Consider the following 16,056-nt stretch of genomic DNA (forward strand, 5'->3'; position numbering starts at 1 on the left):
CCGTGAGTTCAAGCCCCATGTCAGGCTCTGTTGCTGACAGCTCGGAGCCTGGAGCCTGCTTCGGATTCTGTGCCTCCCTCTCTCTGTGCCCCTCCCCTGCTCACACTCTGTCTCTCTCAAAAATAAAGAAACATTAAAAACAAATTTTAAAAAAAGATAAGGAAATAGAGGCTCAGAAAGATTAAGTAACGTGCCCAATGTCACACAGCATAACTCGGTGGAGATGGGATTCCGGTCCCGGGAGCTGGGCTTCAGTGCCCACCCTTGTGAACACTCTTTTCTCAATAAGCATGAAGGCTCACCCGTGGACTAATCACCTGGGCCTCTCTGGCACATCCTCTCATTTTGCCTTTCTTGATTATCACGTGAGAGTCGCTTGGGTCACAACTGACCCCAAGCTGGCCACTCACAGGCTAGACTCGCTGAGGGGCTAGCTTCCCCGGACCAGCTTGAGCCTTGGCAGGCGCCTGCTGTGTGTCGGCTGGGGCCTTCCTTGCTCCCCGCCCCCCTTGTTCATCCCTCGTCACGGCCAGAGTCCAGAGTCGTGGCTTTTGGTGGCGGAGACTGAGGTTTAACACAGACTGAGGTTACTGCGTTCACCCAGAAGAACTGGGGGGAGGGGCGGTGCTGACTTTGAAAAGCAGACCCTTGGCCTCGCAGGCCCAGCTCTTGGAAGGGGGTGGTGCTGGGGGGTTCCGGAGGGGAGTGCCACTTTCTCTGCACCCCCTGCTAAAATGGTGGGCATCACAGGGAAGAGCTCCCCGTTGGAAGAAACATGGTGCAATTTGTGGGGAAAAAAATATATATGTAGAAAGCTGCTTCCAGTGATGTTTTCCATTATGAGGGTCAGAGTAAACACAGACGGAGGAAACAAAGAGTCAGGTCTCAGACTAAATACACAGCTAATTGTCGCTCCAGCCATCACAAACGGAACAACCTGTTCTCTGAAGTCCATCTTGTGGTGCCTTTTCTTGAATCCCCTCCAGGAAATCTGAAGCCTGTATCCAGCCAGCTTTTCCTTACTGCCTGGCTCCGGAGTTACTGTGCAAGGGTTTTTTTCCAAGAGAAATAAGGTAAATGAAGTGTCTGCACTGCCCTGAGGGGGCTCTGCCTCAACGTCAGCCCAGAGCCCTCCTGCCTCCGCATTGTCACTCTGAATCCTGTAGAGAAAACCCCAGGCCGTGGCCACACCAGCCAGCCACAGCCCCGTGAGGTCCTGCCAGGGGGGGAGCAAAATAAAGCAGAACTTACAGTGAAACCTCTGAGCCAGCATCCCACCAGCTCCTGCTTCTAGACGGGGGAGAGAAGGACTTTGTCTTCTTCCAGAACTACTGAGGGCACCAGCAAGAGGGGCAGGGGAGAGCGAGGTTCCTCCCTGCCAGACCCTGCTCGCAACTCCCCCATGGACCCCGACAAGGCAGAAGTAAATCATTCCAGCATCTCGACATACCTCATCGTCTGCTTCTCTCCCCGCAGAGTAAAAGGCAGAACAACAAAGTTCTATTGAGCTCCGCTCTGCAGAAGGAGGCAGGGCCGGGAGGAAGGGGAAGGTGCTGTGTTCCAACTCCTGTCAAAAGAATAAACAGCTGTTTCAGGAAGGGGGGGTGGGTGGGGAGACAGATCCCGTAGCAGCCAGGGGCTTTGTTCCTCGCTGGCCCCGGGAAGTGGGCTGTTTATCAGGCCTGTTGACTCCGAGGTACATGCCAAGGCTGAGACGTCTCTCTCTGGGCCCACGAACGGCCCGGCCTCCCTCCCCGAGTGAAACTACAGGCCCAAACTAGGCCTGGCGTTGGAGGAGGCAAGGCCACCACCCTTCAGAGGGACACACAGGCCGCCCACGTCACCCACTCCTTGGCAGAAATGGGAACTGTTCTGAATCCAAACAACCCCAAGTAACTACTATAAGGAACAGCCAATGAGAGGTCTAAAAAAAAAAAAAAAAAAAAATGCAGGGGTGGGGTGGGTGAAGGAGAGAGTCCTCAAGACTCTAGTCGAAATGCCACCTGAACGTTCCTCAAGGTTGAGCCTCTCCTCCACATCTTTTGAACCTCGGAAGTTGTTTTGTTTGAACACTATTTTTATAGAATGTTATGAGATCTCCCGCATCGAAAACCGAGCTATAAGAACTTTAAAAGGTCATGGAGGCCCAACCCTGCGCTTTGGCTGAATAATGCTTAACCCTTCCCACACCCACCTCCTGCTCCTAAAATAGAATTTTCCAGCTGGAAAGGACCTTAGAACAGTGGATTTCTCAAACGTCAAAACAGCTAAAAACTTTTATTAAAAAAAAAAAAAAGAAAAAGAAAAAAACCCACAGGAAGTCATTCTCAGAACCCCACCGTGCAAGATGGAGCGTACAAACTGCTTTGGCCGAAGCAGGGAAAGGAAGCGCAAAGAGCCCCCCCCCCCAACCCCAGCCCTCCCGAGGGGCCCCACACCCCTCACCTCCCGCGAGGATAGTCTGGCAACCCCAGACTTAGGAGAGGGGGCCAAAGTCCAGGAGCCCCACCAAGCAATGCCTCATCTAGCCACTTGCAGCTTGCTGTTAACAAAATCTCACAGCCCCTCCTCCGGGGGCCTGAGTTGTCTGACCACAGCGTTCAGCACCTGAAGTTCCAACAACATGCTTAAATCTAGTAAAGCTGAACAAAAGCGCACCTGGCAACCCATCACTGCACTGTTGGTCTGGACACCACGGCAAATGTGCATAAGCCCACCAAGAGACGCAGACCGGGACGTTCACAGCAGAGCAAGAACTGGAAACAACCCCAAAGACGATCATCAGAGCAGATCGGTAAGGCCCTAGAGCGGGATTCCAGGCACAGCACTAAGAATGAGCCAGCTGTAGCTGTTAGCAGCCACGGGATGGATCTCACACCCATCATGTGCAGAGAAAGAAGCCTTGGATGAGTCCCTTTATGTAAAGCTCGAGAACAGGCAAATCCGTCTGTGATGCTGAGATTCGGAAGGGGCCCAGAGAAGCTCCCGTGGGGCCGGTCATGCTGCTGCTTAAGTCGGGTAGTGGATACACAGGGGTGTCCACTTGGTGAAAATTCATCACAAATGCGCCTTTTCCGTGTGAATGCTAAGAACAGAAACCAACAGAAAACTTTCTGCTGAAAACTGCCTTATCTGCCTTATTCTGTCTTCCCCTGACCCTGGCTTGAGGGCCACAGGCCCTACTTTTTCCTTCTTTTGGGTTCCCCGCCACAAATACCAAGCATCACCGAGCACCTCCCTACGGGTCCAGGGAGGATTTGCTGCATTACACGATCTAGAAATCTGGAGCGATCGTCAGTGCGAAAGGGAAAGAGAGCGGAGCTTAGACGCTAAGATAAGCCGGTCCTTTTCACAAGCAAACGCCTCCCACAGGTCAGAAGGGGCTCCCACTTCACGATTTGCAAAATCAGCCTCTCTCGGTGATCCTCGGGGTCACCCACAAAGCGGTCGGGGAGCAGAAGGAGGCTCTGGGAGTCTCAGTGATTTGCTCAAGGTCCACAGCGGGCGAGTCCGAGGAGCTGTGCTTTCTCCCCTAAGCTGCCTCCAGGGGGGAACACTCAGCAGGCTGGTGGAGTTAGAGTCTCCAGGCTGGTTAACCACAGCTCGACACAGTGTGCAAACCTAGAAGGCAGAACGTTTAACTTCTAAGGATCCAACATGGTTTTCCTCCTTCCCTGACACAGTCATGCTCAGACCCTCAAAACAAAGGGGCACACACTTGCAGTCATTCCTTAATCGAGAGGCAGAGAACCTAGCAAATGAGCCTCGGACGTGCTAATCAGAGGAGGCCAGAGGCTGCATGGGTAAGGGCTCACCACTGGGCCGGCTGGGCTGGCTAATCTCATCATCTGATGGTCGCTAGGGCTCCTTCCAGTCCCAGCAGCCCATGAATCTATCAGTTAGCGGCCAGCATTCAGTACCTGTCCACTGGCCACACCTCAAGGCAGGATGGCAGGGCCTCAGAGTTGTGGCCAAGGTGGCTGTAAGCCCAGGTGTGGGAATCCCTGGCTTTGCATCCAAGACCACTTCCGGTTGGGAAAAACAATGAAGGTCAAGATCCTGCCCGCGAGGACGAGGTATTCTTGACAAAGAACAAAAAGGCTGCAGGTTGTCAGCGTTTGATTCATCCCAGATTTGTCACAAAAGACATTCTTGCTTGTAAGCGACAGAGCCAATTGGCGTTTCTCCGTCCGTGTCAAGGATAATCATCCTCCCTCACCTCGTGGGGTGGATGAGGGGCTGTAGAGAGTGGTGGTTACAAGTACAGACTCTGGAGGCAGGCTGCCTGGCTTTGAGTCCTAGCTCCGCCCCCTATGCTGTGCAATCCTGGGCGACTGGCTTAACTTCTCTGTGCCTCCATTTCTCCATCTGTAGCCAGGCACCATGAAATGAACCACAGGCGAGGGAGTGAAACAGTAAGTGTAAGGACCTCTCTCCAGCAGCCTGCCCGGGAAGGGTAGGAGAGAGGGTGCCAGCCGGTGGGGCCGGCTGAGGATGGAAAACCTTCCTGGGACAGAGCCGAGGAGAGAGAGGGTTTGAAGATTCAGAAAGGGGGCAGGACAAGTGTGGAAGAGCATCCCTGTGGGGGGAGGATCGAGGGGTGCCCCTAGGACAGGCAGAGGTGCTTCCGTTTGTGCAAAAGCAAAGGAGACAGGATGCGTGGGCTGGTGATAAGTTTTGGGGGACACGGGCAGTCGGGAAACTGACAAGCTCCAATCCGGAGTGGCTAAGGGTGGAGGACGGTGGGGAGAAAGGAGCTGGAGGGCCACACAGAGTCTTATCACCAGGAGTCGGAGCCTCACCACACCGAGGAATCTGCATTTCATCCTGAGGGTTCTGGGGAACCCTTGAATGACATTAGGCAAGAGAGTTACTGATTTGCTCTGCAGAGTTACTTGGGCTGCAGGGCGAGGGTGGGTGGGAGAAGGAAAATCTCCAGCCAGGGAGACCCACGGGGAGCCTGCTGGCCCATGTCCTGGTGAGATCGGAGACCTAGACAATGGAAGTTGCTGGAAGATAAGAAAGCACCAGCTGTCTGAGATAAATGAAGGAAAGGGCACCTTGAGAGCTTGGATTACATGAAGTAAATTCTCCCTCAACTTCTCGTGTCAGCCTTGTCGGTGAGCAACTCCCGGATTTAAAATGACTTTCTTTGCATAGGTTCCTTATTTATCTTTTAAATATCGTTCTTCTCCTCCCAGAATGTCAAGTCCATGCGCAGATACTTCCGTATGTTTTGGCCCAAAGTGAAAGTGCCTATGACAACAGCCCATGTTCAATGCGGCCCTGTAGGCTACGACGCATGCCTGGTCCACGCGCTTGGCACCTGTGTGTTCAATACATGTTAACTATTCCAAAAATGGAAGGCAGTGATGAGAGCAATAATCGCAGTGAGCAGTAGGGTGAAGAGAGCGAGGCAGACGTGGGTGTCGTTCCTGCCCCTCCAGGCGTGGACCCTGGGGTGGGCAGCGCGGGCCCAGGATGAGTGTCTGCACGAAGAGTCCGGTGATCCGGGTGCTGGCTGACGTTGCAAACTCTGCAAGTTCTGGGTAAATGGCGGAGTGAAACGATGTTCCTACTAAAGAATGGTGTGTAAGGTTGGGAGTGGGGGGAACCGGTGAGCCCCGTTCTAGACGCATTGGGTTCGAAGAACCTGCTGGAACCAGCTCAGCAGCGAGGCTGGGAGGAGTCTGATTTGGGAGTTGTCAGTACGCAGGCAAGAGCAGGCAGGTCCGCTGGGTGCTGAGGCAGAGGAAGCACAGAAGACAGAGAGGGGCGTCCCTAACAGGCACTGCCCTGAAGCCAGGGGTGGGGGTGGGGGGCACCGCAAGGAGGTAGGGGGTGGAGCCAGGAACAAAAGGAATCATGGGGCGCCTGGGTGGCTCAGTCGGTTGAGCCTCTGACTCTTGATTTCAGCTCAGGTCATGATCTCATGAGTTCGTGAGTTCGAGCCCCGCGTCAGGCTCAGCGCTGACGGTGCAGAGTCTGCTTGGGATTCTCTCTCTCCCTCTTTCTCTCTGTCCCTCTCCCTCCCTCTCTCTCTAAGTAAATAAATAAACTTAAAAAAAAAAAAGGAATCACGAAAGCCAGACACAGCCAGTACAGCCAAGAGAGCAGCGTGAGGGCTGCGAGCTGAGTCTGGGGAGCCCGTCTGGATTCTCAGCTCGGCGCCACGCTCCCATCTGACCACCTCTGAGCCGCCCCCCCCTCCCGCCTAGGGAGGAGATGGCCACAAACATGTGCGTGGGCAAAGCTGCTGCTCTCCGAGGCTCCCAGGGAGTGCCAGGCAGGGAGGTTCTGTTCCCGGCTCTGCCTCCGACTCCAGGCAGCTCTCCTGGAGTGTGCACGGTTGGTTCCCACGCCAGCTCCCGCCTCCCCCCGCCCTCCGCCTCCTGGCAGACGAAAAGCTTGGGCTAGTGTCTCTTACTCTGCATCGCACCCCAGCTCTGGGGGGTCTCGGCACCCCTCAAGGCCTGCCACGGACCCTGGCTGCAGGCCTCTGCACAGGGGTGGCTGGTGCTTTCAGACAAAAGGGGACACAGAAGGGGAGGCCCCAGCCTGTGGGTGGAGGAGGGGCCCTCTGGGTGGGAGGCCAGAGCCAACAGGTATGCCCAATCCAAGGCTTTATCTGGCTGCGATCAGAGCATCAGAACCGCTGAGAGGCAAGTTCCACGCGGCCTTCTCCTCCTTCGGCCACCACGGGAGGCCCTGGAACCAGCAAGGAAGCATTTCACAGGCAGAGAAGGGAATGTTTGCAGGCCTGTCTCTGCCTCGGTCCTGTTCTCCCTCCCAGGGCAGAGCCTGTCTCTCAGGGGGCCGGCTTGAGTCCCCGCCCCGCTGTGTCCAGCTAGCCCAGCCTACCTCCCAAAGGTGGCCACCCATTTACGGCATCCACGCCAGGCAGCCCCTGCTTGGAGGCTTCTAGTGGCGGGAACTCTGCCCCATCTCTACGCTTCCCTGATTCTAAGGCACATCGTTTCAGTGTGGCACTGATCCCTGCTTCCCAGAACGTTATCACAGCAATAAAGGCCACCATTCATTTACATACACCATTTCACTGGACCCTTTCTGTGGTCAGCGACGATCCTCTCCATCTCGGCCAGGGAGCCGAGGCTCAGAGGTTGAGGAACCCGGACAAGATCACGCAGCCAATAAACTCTGCCTGTCCGTGCAGCCGCGTCTTCCCCGCTGAACCTGACAGGTCCTCAGAGACAGGGCTGCCGACCCTTTCCTCCGCACACCCCATCTCCCCTGGCCATGCCACCAGCATTTATTCCATCAGTAGACATCTGGGGGGCACCTCTTCGGTACCAGGCACCGCGTTGGGACGGGGACACACGCCGCACAGAATGAATGAGACCCACTGCCTCTACTTTTCAAGTCCGAGTCTGCTGAGAGGGACATGTGTGTCCACAAACGCCCAGATGCCATCTGTAGATGTCAGCTACTGCCATCAGACTACCCAGGCTGGCCCTCACACACGTCCACCAGCCGAAGTCAGCGCTCCTGACCACATCAGGGTCCCTCTCCTGTTGCTTTATTCTGTTTTTACCGCCCTCCTATTTCCACTACCTGTGCTTTGCCTTTCTGCAGCCTTTGCCTTTGCCTGGTGTGGGCAAGAAAGGCCCTGCAAAATCAGGGTGACCACTCACACTGCTTTCCCTAGGACGGTTCTGGTTTATATCCGTCGGGGAGCAGTTAACAGGTTGATGTTTTAGGGTCCCCTCGCACTTTCAAAAGTGTGCCAGTCCGGAGGATAAATCATAGGGTCACTATGATGTAACGCCTGTTCAATAGAATAAAGAGAGTTCAATGACGTCCTTTCAAGATCCTTTCCAGCTAGGATCCGGGGCTTGTGTTTACCACCTGCTGGTCCCTTAGGATCCCCCTCTCCGGTGCCCAGAGTCTTTCCTGCGGCTGCTCAGAGTCCCTCCAGGTGTCCCTCTGCTCCACCCCTGCCCTCAACCTGTCCTGCTCAGTGCCTTGGCTAGGATCACCTCGACTCTCCCTCCTTCCTCTGTGCAGGCCAGGAGGCATTCAGAGGCTAAGAATTTACTGGAAAATCCTGAGCTTGTTTTGCCTTATTCCACCCCCCGCCCCCGCCCCAACATTAGGTTTTCTTAGGTCTCTTGTAATAAATTGGCTTGAAACTTCCAAGAATGAATCTCAAAGGTGCGGTTCCAGGAACTCTAGCCATAAGCCAAAAAATGAAACAAAACAACTTTTAGTTGAGGTGGCTTTTTCTTCTCCTGTTCTTGGAATGAGACAGGTCTGGACTCCAATCCCAGCCCTGTTGACTTTTTTTTTTTTTTTTTTTTTTTTGCTATTTTGGCCCTGGATAAATCACTTCACACTCTATGAGCCTCAGCTTCCTCATCTGTAAAACAGGGACGATTCCTTGCTCCTTGGGTTGTTGAAAGGATGAGCAACGATGTGTATAAAGCTCCTGGTCCCTTGCAGGTACTTAGGAAGAGGGAGCTCGTGTTATCATCACTGATGTCTAAGACACAAGGTCTGTCTCAGCCTCGTCATAGTGGTAGGAGGCAGTGTGGCACAGAGGTGAAAGCCTGCGTTTGAGTGAGACAGGCCCGGCATTGACTAAATGGGTGACCTTGGGCAAATCATGCGAGCCTTCTGAGACTTGGTCTCTCTCCTCTGTACAATGAGAGTAACATTGCCTTTCTCTTCGACCACGGTGAACGGGATGGCGCGCATAAAGCGCCAGGCATAGGGCGTGACGTTGGAATAGGTGCCCAGTAAATGGCAGCTACTCCACTCCTAATAATAATTATTCCAGAAACCTCCCCCTCACAGGCTTTGGCATCACCTGCTCTGTGTCCCCAAAGAGTGTACCATGATCCCGTGTCCTAAAAACCACCAGCCCTTCCTTTGCGTGGGGCATTTTCAAATCTTCCCACCTGCTGGAGCCTCCCCAGCCCGCAAAGCAGGGTAAGCGCTGCTCTTTTCCGCCGGCAGAGGAGGAGGCAGGTGACTTGGCCAAGGTGACTGTCCTGGAAGCTGGTTTTGGGTGGAGCCAAGGCCGTCTCCAACCTCCTTCTTCCCCGTAAGGAGTCTGAAAGTCACTGATTCAGTCAAAGTGGAAGGGAATTGTGTATTCGCTTGCTTATTCGTTCATTAAATAAGCATTTATTTCGTGCCAATATTGGCACCTACCGCGTGCCAGGCACTGTTCGGCCCACTAGGCCTACAAGGATTAGCCAATATGGCCTCTCCCTCATGGAGCGCCAGTGCAAGGCTGAGCCCAGAAACCAAGCGTCATGCCACGAAAGGCATTCTGCAACTGAGGGGAATGTCCTGAGACAGAAAAGACACAGGAGCCCCCCAACATTCAGTCACTCCCTTACTCTGAGCCGCATGGATTTCCAGCGGAATCAGAAAAAACAATCTCACAGGCCACCCTTCCCATGTGGCTGCAGGAACATCCTTACTGACCAGGGTCACTCTACTCTCAAGCATGCCCCCCAAGTCTTCTGGGCTGCTTCATTTTTCTCTTTTCTTTTTAACATGTGTTTATTTTTTGAGAGACAGAGGGAGACAGAGTGCAAGCCGGGGACGGGCAGAGAGAGAGGGAGACACAGAATCCCCAGCAGGCTCCAGGCTCGGATCCGTCAGCGCAGAGCCCGACGTGGGGCTCGGACCCACAGACCGTGAGATCATGACCTGAGCTGAAGTCCGATGCTTAACCGGCTGAGCCACCTGAGCCACCCAGGCACCCTGAGCTGCTTCATTTTCTAGATGAGGAAACTGAGGCCCCAAGGGTGATAAATGACTGATCCAGGGCCACCTGGCAATAAAGTAAGGTGACCAAAGCTGGTACCCAGGTGTCTGGCATCTCTCCAAGATGAGATGCCTTGTAACCACAGGACAGGAAATCGAAGGGCTGAGGGAGGGGCTGGAGGCTGCAGTCAACCGTCTTCTTCCCAAGTGTCCTTATCTGTGGCCAAGAAAACCCCAGAAGCCTCTGCCAGGAATGGCCACATCACTGTCCTTCCCTTTCCCCGGCTCCACTGTTCTTGAACGATCCGGGGAGGCCATGGTGGGCTTGCTGATGTGAGCACAGAGACGGTGCTGGGAAGAGGTGAGCACCGGATGGCCTGAAGCTAGCGAGGCATCCGATTTAGAAAAAACATCCTCACCGAAGCATAAACGTAAAAAGAGCTCAGGAATGGAGCAAAACCACCTAACTACGAGCTCCACTTAAGAAGCATCGCATGGGTCTGTTACGACAAATGTGGCATCAATTCCCCGATCCGACCCTGTTGCCTTTGCCTTCCCCACGAACGTAAGGCCCAGAGCTCTCAGGGAGGCATCACCTGCCCTCTTCGTGGCCACAGCTTCTTCTCTGAGCTTCTGCTTTTGTTCCCCCCGAGATGTTGTCAGTTTTGCAGCCGGCTGAGAAGTGGCTTTGGGGTTTTTGCTCTGGGTGTGGTTTCCTTGCACTCACAAGGCTCTGTCTGCACGACCCAGGCTGCTAACCTCAGGCACAGAAGGGAATATCCCACTGAGGTAGTCATTAATGCCGTTCCACCAAATATGTCCAGCTCTCCCCCTTCACCGTAGGATTTCATTTCCTGGGGCCCTTGGGGTCAGGGACTAGTGACTAGTCTGACCAGTATAATAAGAGCGGGCTATTCAATTGCCAAGACCTCCTAGGGCTCTTTTTTCTCTGTGCTCCGGAGTACATACAAGAAGGTGTTCCATCAGGGGCATCTGGGTGGCTCCGTTGGTTAAGCATTGTCTCCTGATGTCGACTCAGGTCACAGTCCCATGGTTCATAGGATCGAGCCCCGTGGCAGGCTCTGCGTTGACAATGCAAGGCCTGCTAAGGACTCTCTCTCTCTCCCTCTCTCTCTCTCTGCCCCCTCCCCTGCTCATGCTTTCTTTCTCTCCCTCAAAATAAATAAATAAACTTCAAAAAAAAAAAAAAAAAAAGAAGGTGTTCCATCAGCCTGGGTCTGTGAGTGAAGGGCACAGCCACCAGCTGGCCCAGGATGCTCATATCCATGAGAGCAGGAAATCAGCCTTCATGGGTTTGGCCCTTAGGATCTAGGGGCTGTTTGTTACTGCAGTATAACCTGCTCCATCCTGACTGATACGCTGCCCATCTCACACAGAGCAGGAGCTTCTCTAGGTCTGCCCTCTTCTCTGGGAAACCTTCACTGTCCTCATCAGTGAGGCCCATGCATGAACAAAGACAAGTAAAATGGAGGCAAGAACATTTCTCTAATGTCCTGGGGAGATTTTCTCCTTAAGACCCGAAGACAGGTGAGCATTCAGCTACATTTGAAAAGAATGAGAAGGAAGTTGAGAGTGTTGTTCTCTAAGGCCTTCCTTTCCTATGAAGAAGCTGACCACTTGGTAAGAGCAAGTGGGGCTGCAGCCTGAGAGCCCTCTGGGTTAGCAGCAGGTGCCGTGGACACTGGGAGGGGACACTGGCTGGGAGGTAAGGGCACAGGGTGCCAAGCAGCACTGTAAGCCTGCTGGGGTTGGCACTGAGCCAGCCACCCGGTCCCATTCCCCAGCCCGGGGACGGTGGCAGAGATGGGACCTTGCCTGATTCGTTGCAGTCAGGGATTGAACCGGCCGGGGCGGGTGGGCCAGAAAGACGAGCAGGGGGATGTGGTCCATGCAGTAAAGGACATGTGACTTAACCGATCCATCATTGGAGGAGAGGAGGTGGAACTCACAACATCCTGTACAGTAGATTCTCCTGTTACCTCATTTTACGGAGAAGGACAACTGAGGCCCAGAGAGACGGTACCGCTCGCCCAGCTCCGACAGCTAAGGGTCAGAGCCAGAACCAACCGAAGCCTGGCCGGCCCCAAAGCTTGGCTGCTACCTGGTACTCTTTTAGCCAGAAGCCACGTCACTCCCTTTTGAGCTCCTCTTAGCCCTTCATCGGGCTTTTCGTCTACACCTTAACGGCTCCTTTTAATTACTAGTTCACACAGACATACTCTTCCAACCCAGACTGTGAGCTCCTGAAGGGCAGGAATCTGTATTTTATATAATAGTTCATAACAGCAGTAGTGGCAACCGCAAACGCCACTCTTTGTGCTGAACGCACACAACGTGCCAAGCTGTGTTCTGAGCACAGGACACCCACCACTCAATTCCCACGGCCCTCTGTGAAGACAGGTGCCGAAATCATCCCCATCTTGCAGATGAGAAAAGATCTCCGTTGGGCTGGGCTGAAATTCAACCCCGACTATTAATATTTTCATAACTAGAGTTCAACTCGACTCGTTTCTTCTATAATCTCATTTATTTCATTTTATTTCTTATATTTTCAAACATTCTCAGAAGGAGTCTATGGGCTTCTCCGGATGCCAAAGGCGCCCATGGCAAAGGTGGCTGCCAGGATTCCAGAGGCAGGGTTCTGTGCCCAGGGATCCCGCAGAACCCAGAGCTCCTGGCTGGTACAGGGTAAGGGACCCTACGCCATCATCACGCAAGGATAGGGAGAGAATAATCGCTACGTTAGCCCATCCGCACATCATAAGTACCTAACTAGCATAAATACTCTGACGTCAGCAGCGTGAGCCCCTGGATAACGTTCATCGTAATAAACAAGTCACTTGTTCCCCCCGCCCAAAAAAAACACCATAGTTTTTAGTGTCCAGTGTGCTCATTAGAAAAGCATCAGCTGTGGATCACAAATTGGGATCATAGGAGGGTTTGCAGCAGCTGCCTCTGGATATAATGCTGGCTGACCCCAGGCCCAGACTATGCCTCCTTGAGGGTCGACTAGCTGGCCTTCCCCCGTTAGACTTGTTTTCTTAGCATCTGGGCACTGGCTCAGTCTAAATAGCGCTAACGTGATATCCTATCCTCTATATGCTCACGGTTTATAAAGTAAATTGCAGGCGTCCAAACAGGCACACTGAATCACAAGCCAGGCAGAACTTTCTAGATTTCAGAAAATCCGGGCTATTATCGGACTCGGGGATAGGGCAGCCGGGGCCAACGCTCCCTGCCCAGACCAGACAGCTGTCCTCTTTGCCAGCTGGCCCGTGCCGAGTGCTGAGCCTCAGGACACCTGGTGCCAGTCCAGACACCGCTCTGATGGGCTACATGACCTTCCATAAGTTGCTATCTGATTTTTTTATCCTCCAAATACGGGGTGTGTACCAGATCCAATTCCAGTCAATAATCACAAAGCACCCAGTGTGTGCCTGGAACTGTGGGGGATGCAGAGACCATACAAGCTTACATACTGGTCGGGGAGCCGGTGCTGGAAGCAATGAACTATTTGTTACCTGTGACGGAAAGAAGTCAGTGCAAGTAGGGATGGAAGTGATGTGTTCTGTTCTGGGGCCACAGAGGAAGGAGTAAGCCGTCTGCACGGGGCTGGGCAGCCAGGCTTCAAAGAGGAAGGGGCTCCGTTTGAACTGGGCCTCAAAGGGTGAGTGGGTGGGGAACAGCATTCAGGGTTGAAGGACAAGCAAGCGACAATGCAGGGGGCTGGAATGTGAGCACCCCACATTGCCCAGTGTGGACTGTGGAGCAAGGAATCCAGTCCTGGTGTCTCCCTACATCTACTGCCTTGGAGTCCAGAAGACTCCCTGGAACCTTATTTTTACAAGCTTCTTAAGTGATTCCAACATGCAGGCAGTAGGTGCTACATGTTGAGAAAAAAAAAAAAAAAATGAATGAGTACAAGAATGAACTTGACCTCAGGTAAGTCCCTTCCAGTCCTGAGATGTCATCCCTTCTTTAAAATAAAGGCGGTGGGTCAGCCTGGTGGTTTTTCAAATTGTGTTCTGGAGAACCCGGGAATCTCCCAAAGTGCCTCAGACACCACAGAGGGGGAGATGGGGTGCCGAGAGAGCAGAACTCTGAGCCCCCATCCACACTTCTTTAGTTCATCTTCCCTTTTATCTGTTTGCTATTATATGCTGTGCTTCTATGCACCATTATGTTTGTATTAAAGTTTCCTTGGCTACAAAGAACTTTTTTTTTTTTACATTTATTATTTTTGAGAGACAGAGTCAGAGTGTGAGCAGGGGAGGGGTAGGGAGAGAGGGAGATAAATCCGAAGCAGGCTCCAGGCTCCGCACTGTCAGCACAGAGCCCGACGCGAGGCTCGAACTCATGAACTGCGAGATCATGACCCAAGTCAAAGTCGGACGCTTAACCAACTGAGCCACCCAGGCACCCTGGCTACAAAGAACTTTAAAAAAAAATTTTTTTTAAGGCTTATTTATTTTTTGATAGAACACAAGCGGGGTAGGAAAAGAGAGAGAGGGAGGCACAGAATCTGAAGCAGGCTCCAGGTTCTGAGCTGTCAGCACAGAGCCTGACGTGTGGATCGAACCCACAGACTGTGAGATCGCGACCTGAGCCAAAGTCGGATACTTAACCAACTGAGCCACCCAGACACTCTGGCTACCCGGAGTAGAAAGAACTTTTAAAACTACTGAATTGGCTGATCATCCAAGAATCCCCGAAGAGAAAATTTTAAATTCCTTAAAGGCAGTTAACCTATCTTTGTTGAATATTTCTCAAACAGGTGTGGACACAGCATGGAGCTTGCTTACCAGGCTCTTTATTTGACCACCATGATTTAAAATCTTTTGGTGTGGTCCAGAAATCAATGAGTGGAGGGGGGAAGTGTGGATAGCAATGCAATAGAATATTACACAAACTTAAAAAAATGTTTTTGAAGAATAGTTAATAAAATGGAACATTAAATGAGAAAGCCAGATACCAAACTGCACAAAGGCATCTAATACATCAGAATTACTGGACAAGTATGGCGGTTCCTCAAAAAATTAAACATGGAATTCTCTATACCCAAAAGAATTGAGGACGGAGACTTGAAGTGAGATTTGTACACCAATGTCTAGGCAGCATTATTCACAATAGCCAAAAAGGTAGAAACAACTCAGGTGTCCACTGATGAATGCACGGATAAACAAAATATGGTGTATACATACAATGGAGTATTATTTAGCCGTGAAAAGGAACGAGATTCCGACACCCGCTTCAACGGCGATAAGCCTTGAAAACGTGCCAAGTGAAATAAGCCAGACACAAAAGGACGAACACTGGATGATGTTACTTAGATGAGGTGTGTAGTCAAATTCCTGGAGGTGGAGAGCAGAGTGGGGGATACCACGGCCTGGGGTGCGGAGGGAATGAGCAGTTTATTGCTTCCGGGGGACAGGGTGTCTGTTTTGGATGATGGAAATGTTCCAGAGATGGACGGTAGGGATGGTTGCACAATAGTGTAAGTGTATTTAATGCTACTGAATGGTACACTCAAAAAATGTTAGAATGGTGGGGCGCCTGGGTGGCGCAGTCGGTTAAGCGTCCGACTTCAGCCAGGTCACGATCTCGCGGTCCGGGAGTTCGAGCCCCGCGTCAGGCTCTGGGCTGATGGCTCGGAGCCTGGAGCCTGTTTCCGATTCTGTGTCTCCCTCTCTCTCTGCCCCTCCCCCGTTCATGCTCTGTCTCTCTCTGTCCCAAAAATAAATAAACGTTGAAAAAAAAAATTAAAAAAAAAATGTTAGAATGGTAAATTTTATGTCATGTATATTTCACCACAATAAAAAAAAAAAATACCAGCCAGTGTGTGCGACGAGATTGTGGCAGACTGATCACTTTATTCTTTCCACTTCTCTGCATTTTCAAATGTTCTACAACGAGAATAAATTACTCCCGAAACCGGACAAACAGCTATTTAATTAAACAAATCTGGTGGTTCTCTGACACTTCCCAAAAATGCCTTGTTGTCCTTTACGTAAATGGGGGCAATACTTTATGTACTTAATACAAGGAGCCAAGTTCAAGGATGCCAGCTCAAGTATTCACCAAGCTGCTCAGTCAAAATAAATGACAGGCAGACTGCCTCCCCTTTTTAAGACTAGTTGTCCTCGTCTATATTTAAATAAGTTTCAAATAAAAACGGAACCAAAATAAATCTTCTAATGAGCTTCCCAAGAAGCTGTCTGGCTTGGAGATACTCAAATGCAAACTGAAGAGAGAAAGAAAGCTGCAGAAAAGTGGGAGACAGCCAACGTTCTCCCCAGG

At 52.1% G+C, this 16,056-nt stretch overlaps 1 protein-coding gene across 4 annotated transcripts in view; it reads right to left on the minus strand.

Annotated features, from left to right (window-relative positions):
• Positions 1 to 16,056, minus strand: part of GGTA1 (glycoprotein alpha-galactosyltransferase 1 (inactive)) — a 57,113-nt gene that overhangs the window by 26,214 nt on the left and 14,843 nt on the right. For all 4 annotated transcript variants that reach the window (XM_047068950.1, XM_047068942.1, XM_047068933.1 and 1 more), the window contains exon 2: positions 1,451 to 1,567. The gene's annotated coding sequence lies outside the window, so the exon portion shown is untranslated. The remainder of the gene's footprint in view (positions 1 to 1,450; positions 1,568 to 16,056) is intronic.

The sequence above is a fragment of the Lynx rufus genome, unplaced genomic scaffold (genome assembly GCF_022079265.1).
Source record: "Lynx rufus isolate CCGP_SWC_20201006 ecotype Redwood Valley unplaced genomic scaffold, mLynRuf1.p SCAF_10, whole genome shotgun sequence".
In the NCBI taxonomy this organism is placed as follows: domain Eukaryota; kingdom Metazoa; phylum Chordata; class Mammalia; order Carnivora; family Felidae; genus Lynx; species Lynx rufus.